The sequence below is a fragment of the Gossypium arboreum genome, chromosome 7, assembly GCF_025698485.1.
Source record: "Gossypium arboreum isolate Shixiya-1 chromosome 7, ASM2569848v2, whole genome shotgun sequence".
NCBI lineage: Eukaryota > Viridiplantae > Streptophyta > Magnoliopsida > Malvales > Malvaceae > Gossypium > Gossypium arboreum.
In genome coordinates, this window is record NC_069076.1 from 42,222,159 (window position 1) to 42,227,615 (window position 5,457).

General features: G+C 34.8%; 1 non-coding gene across 1 annotated transcript; it reads right to left on the bottom strand.

Moving 5' to 3' along the window:
- Window positions 1-674: 674 nt before the first annotated feature.
- Window positions 675-781, bottom strand: LOC128296032 (small nucleolar RNA R71). Its single transcript, XR_008286580.1, has one exon. It is a non-coding gene; the product is annotated as a small nucleolar RNA R71 (small nucleolar RNA).
- Window positions 782-5,457: the final 4,676 nt, after the last annotated feature.

Consider the following 5,457-nt stretch of genomic DNA (forward strand, 5'->3'; position numbering starts at 1 on the left):
ATTGTCATAGATTGTTAATTTAATCATTATTTGTGAAATTATTTCTTGCAATTTGGTTTATTTTTGTTTAATTAATTTCTTATTCTTTATTCTTTATTTTTTGTGATTTATTTCCAGGTGTTTATGAACATAAATAGAATCATCGATCTACTCCCTGTAGATCCTGAAATCAAACGTACATTTCGACAAAGAAGACAAGAAAGACTAGTCCAGAGACAAGCTGCTGAGATAAACCTTGAAAATTAAAATGATGTTCAAGGGAATGGAGCCGCTAATGTTCGTAATTGAATCCTTATTGCTGACAATAAGGCTCGAGCTATAAGGAAATACATTGTGCCACTTTTCAATGTGTTAAATCCAAGGATTAGGAGACCAGAGATTGCGGCACTATAGTTTGAACTGAAGCCTATGATGTTTCAAATGGTTAAAACCATGGGCCAATTTAGCGGAATGCCCACAGACCAAACCTTCACCTTTGACTATTCATAGAGGTGAGTGATTCCTTTAAGATAGTTGGTGTAACTGAAGACGCATTAAGGTTGAATTTGTTTCCATACTTGTTGTGAGATTGAGCACAAGCATGGCTTAATTCATTTCTGCAACATTCAATTTGAGCTTGGCAAGAATTAACTGAACGCTTTCTGGTAAAGTATTTCCCACCTAGCAAAAATGCTAAGTTGCGGAATGAGATCACCACTTTTCAACAATTGGATGTTGAATCCTTATACGAGGCATGGGAAAGATTCAAGGAGTTACTTCATAGATGCCCTTACCATGATATTCCACATTGAATCCAATTGGAGACATTTTGTAATGGTCTCAATGCACACCCAAGGTTGGTGGTAGATGCTTCTGCAAATGATGATCCCTTATCAAAGTCTTATAATGACGCTTATGAGATATTCAAGAGAACCAGTGGCCAATAAATTGAACAACTTTAGAAAGACGAGTAGCCGGAGAGCATGAAGTATATGCCCTTACTTCACTCTCAGCTTAGGTATCTTCTATCTCTTCAATATTGAAACGGTTTATTATTAACAGTTTTAATCATATTACAGCTCAGCCACCTAGTCAATTTGATATTGCTTCTTGCATATATTATGTGGATAGACATTCTTTCAAGAATTGTCCATCAAATCTTGAGTCAATTTATTACGTAGGAAATCAAAAGAAAAATAGTAGTGGACAAGGACCACATTCCAACTTCTACAATTCTTCATAGCAAAATCATTAAATTTTTGTTGGAGTAACTGTAACGCCCCTTACCCGCATTCAACATCAAAGCAGGGTACGAGGTATTACCAGAACATAACACATACCATTAAATAAAACCGAGACAAAAATATGGCATCCAATTAGATCATGAATCAATATAACATATGCCTTTAACAATATTAGCCAACTTCAATGGCTTTGTACAAAATAATAGGTCAAATACTGTAACTAATATTTTAAACCTAGGCAATTATGACACGTAACAAAATAACTAAGCCTACTATACATGCCATAATTCAAAATGTTTAGTTCAAATACCAAAAGTATTGATAGTGCGGGCAGATCTTCAACGATCTCTAACTCCTGTGCTAGCTGGATGACACTATAAGACAAAAGAGGGAAAAGAAAGTAAGCTTATAGCTTAGTAAGTAAGTGTATAAATAATAAATAAGGAATCTAATATGTTTACAAAATAACTCAATTATATCTATTTTTAATTTCACTATTTACTCCAATTTGATCAAGCTGTCCCTCTTGCGTCATGGTCACTGAATAAATCATAACTCGACTTACGAAACTCAAAATTCAAATATGTGAAATTTTACTGAAACTAGACTCATATTACTTCTTACTAAAATTTTTCTAGAATTTTTGGTCCAGCCAATTAGTACAGTTGATTAGTTAAAGTTTCCCCTGTTATACAGCTCGACTGATCTGACCTCTGTTCACTACGAATTTATTTTAGCCCTTTACAAAATTCAAATAGCCATGAAATTTATTTCATTTAAAACTAGACTCAATAAGGAACCTATGAATATAAACTATATTTCTTAATTAGTTTTGTACAATTTTTAATAATTTTTCAAAGTCAGAACAGGAGATCACGTAGTCATTCTGAACAACTCCGACAAAAATATAAATATCTCAAAATATAGAATTCCTTTTCTTTCTCTGTTTCTTTTATATGCAAATAGACTAATTAAGCTTTAACTGCATATCTCATTCAGCCTCTAGTTAAATTCCTACTATTTTTGGTGATTTTTCAAAGTCACGTCACTGCTACTGTCTAAAACAGTTTTATTGCTAATTCACTCTTTCACACTTTCTTTGTATTAACCTCATTTTAACATACATATCACAAATCATTTTCACCATATTTCATACATCACAAGTATAGGCCCATGATTACAAGGTCATACATAATTTCATTTAGTCGATTTTCCCATTGAACACTTTAGATTGAGTCCCCGATGCTTGGTGGTTTCAGCATGTAGTTCCAACCATCACATAGTTCGGCTCTCTTGTACACATGGTGAACATGAACACTTAGTAGCACCCATGTGACCTAGCCACTTTATCTCGTAGCTCTCTTGTCTACATGGTGTCCTTCACCTGGAACCACACATGCGACCTAGCTACATTTATTCCGTAGCTCTCTTGTCTACATGGTATACATCCTGTATCACACATGTGACCTAGCTACCACATAGTATCTCGTAGCTCTCTTGTACACATGATGTGTACTTAACACCATACATGTGACCTAGCTACATACCATCTATATCTTTTGATTCCGAAAGTTCAACTAGGAAGTATTTCACTCTCTAATTCTTATTTCCATTCTTCCAATAGTCAATTATGATTTAAAATCAGCTACAATATATAAAATATGCTGAAATATAAAAACGTAAATAAATATAATGTATTATTTACATACAAACTTACCTCGGTGCAAAATATGGAAATTTTGCAATTTAGTTTAAAATCTTTTCCTTCCCCCGTTCGAGGTCGATTCCACGCCTTTCTTGATCTATAACAACACATTTAGCTCATTTAACACTCATACTATCTATTTCAATCCAAAAATCACATTATGGAAAAATTACGTTTTTGCCCCCTAACTTTTACAAAATTAAGATTTTGTCTCTAGTCTTAGAAATTTAATTTCATCCCTTATTCTTATGTTTTATGACATGCTGAACATTTTTCTCTTCTTTGACAACATCAAATTTTCACTCTAATATGTACTTATGAACATTAGGTATTTTTACCGATTATGTCATTTTGCTCGTTTTCGCTAAAAACCGCTTAGAAAAGATCGTTCTACTAACTTCAAACATTCATATTCTACCATAAAACACCAAAATAAATGTATATCATTCATGGGTAAATTTTTAAACATAAACCCTAACTCGAAATAATGGTAGAAATAGGTAGACTGAGCTACGAGGATTTTAAAAATGTACAGAACATTAAAAACGGGGCTTGAATGCACTTACTATGGAGCTTGAAAGCTTGGAAAAAACCCTAGCTATGGTGAACATACAAGTTTCGGCCAAGGAGGAAGAGGGATGGGCAAAATTTTGGCTTATTTTTCCCATTTTATTTCTTTTAATTACCAACTGACAGAAAATACCCTTAAGGCCTTTCTTTAAAATTTTGTCCTATTCATGCCCATTTTTGTCCATATAAAGTAGAATGGTCTAATTTCCATTTAAGGGCCTCTACTTAAAACCCCCATTTCAATCAAGTACTTTATGAACTAGAACACACATTTTTCACCTATTTCAATTTATTCCTAAACATCAAATTAAACACCCAGTCATAAAATTTTCAACCTCGGATTCGTGGTTTCGAAACCACTGTTCCGTTTTGGCCTTAAATCGGGCTGTTACAACTCTCCCCCCTTTAGGGATTTTTGTCCCTGAAAATCTTACTGGTAAAGAGGTTTGGGTACTATTTTCTAATGGCTTCCTCCGGTTCCCATGTAGCTTCTTCTATTCCATGTCTTTGCCATAACACTTTCACTAAAGCTATGCTTTTCTTTCTCAACTGTTTCACTTCTCGAGCCAAAATCTTAACCGGTTCCTCATCATAGGTCAAGTTCGATCGAATCTCAATTTCTGTTGGAGAAATCACATGTGAAGGATCAGAACGATAACATCGTAACATTGATACATGAAACACGTTATGAATTCGTTCTAACTCTGTCGGTAAAACCAACCGATATGCCACTGGTCCAATTCTTTTAATAATCTCGTACGACCCAATAAAATGCGGACTCAACTTGCCTTTTCGGCCAAATCTCAGAATCTTCTTCCATGGTGACACCTTTAAGAACACTTTATCACCCACCTGAAATTCAATCTCTTTTTTTTTTAAATCTGCATATGACTTTTGTCAATCTGAAGCAGGTTTCAAGCAATCACGAATTACTTTTACTTTCTCTTTGGTTTCTTTAACTAAATCAACTCCGTGAACCTGTTTCTCACTAAGTTTGGTCCAATATAAAGGAGTCCGACACTTGCGACCATACAAGGCTTCGTATGGTGCCATCTGTATACTCAACTGAAAACTGTTATTGTAGGCAAATTCAACCAAAGGTAGATATTTCTCCCAACTGCTTTCAAATTCTAAAACATAGCATCTAAGCATATCTTCGAGTACCTGGATTACTCTTTCTGACTGACCATCTGTTTGTGGATGAAACGCGGTACTAAAATTCAATTTTGTACCCAAAGCTTCTTGTAACTTTTTCCAGAATTTTGAGGTAAACCTCAGATATTTATCTGATATTATAGACATAGGTACCCCGTGCAACCTCACAATTTCAGCAATATATAATTCAGCTAATTTATAAAGTGAGTAATCGGTACGTACTGGTATAAAGTGAGCCGACTTTGTTAACCTATCAACCACTACCCAGACAACATCCTTCTTTTTAGGAGTCAAAGGCAAACCGGTTACAAAATCCATGGTAATCCTATCCCATTTCCACTCAGGTACCATCACCGGTTGGAGAAATCCTGAAGGCTCTTGATGCTTAGCTTTTACTTATTGACATATAAAACACTTGGTTACAAATTCAGGAATGGCCCTTTTCATGCCTAGCCACCAATATAACTTCTTTAAATCATTATAAATTTTTGTGCTACCAGGGTGAACTGACAAATAGCCACTGTGTGCCTTATGTAATATTTTCTGAATCAATTTATCATTTTTTGGTACACATATCCTGTCTCGAAACATCAAACAGTCATCTGGTCCAACTCAAAAATCTGAAGTCGTAACCTGATTCGCACTGAGTTCTCTTGGTTAGCAACTCACTATCGTTCTTTTGAGCATCACAAATTAGTTGGAGAAATAACGGTTTAGCCCTCATCTCTGCCAAGATTGACCCATCATCAGACAATGCTAACCTCGTATTCATGGCTCTCAAAGTAAAAAGAGATTTCCTACTTA